Source organism: Schistocerca cancellata, chromosome 5 (genome assembly GCF_023864275.1).
Source record: "Schistocerca cancellata isolate TAMUIC-IGC-003103 chromosome 5, iqSchCanc2.1, whole genome shotgun sequence".
Lineage (NCBI taxonomy): Eukaryota > Metazoa > Arthropoda > Insecta > Orthoptera > Acrididae > Schistocerca > Schistocerca cancellata.
In genome coordinates this window covers 727,881,962-727,883,328 of record NC_064630.1, presented here as the reverse complement: position 1 = coordinate 727,883,328, position 1,367 = coordinate 727,881,962, and the positions used below count along the sequence as shown (strand labels likewise).

General features: G+C 44.6%; 1 pseudogene; it reads left to right on the top strand.

Annotated features, from left to right (window-relative positions):
* Nucleotides 1-703: 703 nt before the first annotated feature.
* LOC126189218 (5S ribosomal RNA) lies at nt 704-821 on the top strand (annotated as a pseudogene).
* Nucleotides 822-1,367: the final 546 nt, after the last annotated feature.

Here is a 1,367-nt window from a genome sequence, read left to right as displayed (position 1 = left end):
GTAAGAATGTAAAGATTTAGTTGACAATGAAAGAGTAAAAAATTAGAATGAACGACAGACAGAATTGATTGTTCTGTACACCGAGAAGCACTTTGTGCTAAATTTGCAAGCATGGAGCGCATGATAAAATTGGTGGTATTACTAGAAACTTGTCTAAATTTGGAAATTTATGGTAAGATCTTATGGGACCAAACTACTGAGGTAATCGGTCCCTAACCTTACACACTATTTAATCTAACTTAAATTAACTTACGCTAAGGACGACACACACACCCATACCCGAGTGAGGACTCGAACTTCCGACGGGGCGAGCCGCGCGAAACTTACCTAAGTCGCACGGATATTACTCCTCTGTTAGTAGCAAAAGTTTTACATAGAACTGACTGACGAAAATGCAAACTTTATATATTAATGCAAACTACGTTGGTTAAGTCAATGGAAATTACTGGAACTATTTTTCGATTAAAAACCCTCTATTGTTGATTTTATGAATTAAAACGGAGAGCAGGAACGAAAATTAGAACACCCAGAATGGATTGCATGTCTTGTATTCTAAATGGGCTTGACTGCAAACTGCCCACAGTAAAACAACGCAAAGTGAGAAACACCTTATTTCTGATTTGATGGGGATGCATTTAAAAAGAAACTCGAATTGCGGTAGAGAGTAATTATGACAAAAAACATCATCCACTTACCTAAGATTGCCAACGGCGTTGCCGCAGTGGTAACACCGGTTCCCGTCAGATCACCGAAGCTAAGCACTGTCTGGCTCGGCCAGCACTTGGATGGGTGACCATCCGGTCTGCCGAGCGCTGTTGGCACGAGGGGTGCACTCAGCCCTTGTGAGCCAAACTGAGGAGCTACTTGGTTGAGAAGCAGCGGCTCCGGTCTCGGAAACTGGCATACGGCCGGGAGAGCGGTGTGCTGACCACACGCCCCTCCGTATCCGCATCCCGTGACGCCTGTGGGCTGACGATGACACGGCGGCCGGTCGGTACCGTTGGGTCCACCAGGGTCTGTGGACAGAGTTTACGTTACGTTTTACTTCCCCAAGATTACGGAAGTCAAAGAAAACGCTACATTTGAACACTTGATTGTGGGTTGAAAGAATTACAAGGGTAGTTTTCTAAATATTTCGAGGGCACTGCTAGTCTTCCATTTGTTTTCGATACCAGTTGAAAGCGCCCCTGTGCATGTGCAGACGGAACTGACTGATCTCCAATGTAATATCCAGTAGCTCTACATTATTTTGATCAACAAGAGTTTGCACATCACCGCAATGAGGCGACAAATGGTTCAAATGGCTCTGAGCACTATGGGACTCAACTGCTGTGGTCATCAGTCCCCTAGAACTTAGAACTACTTAA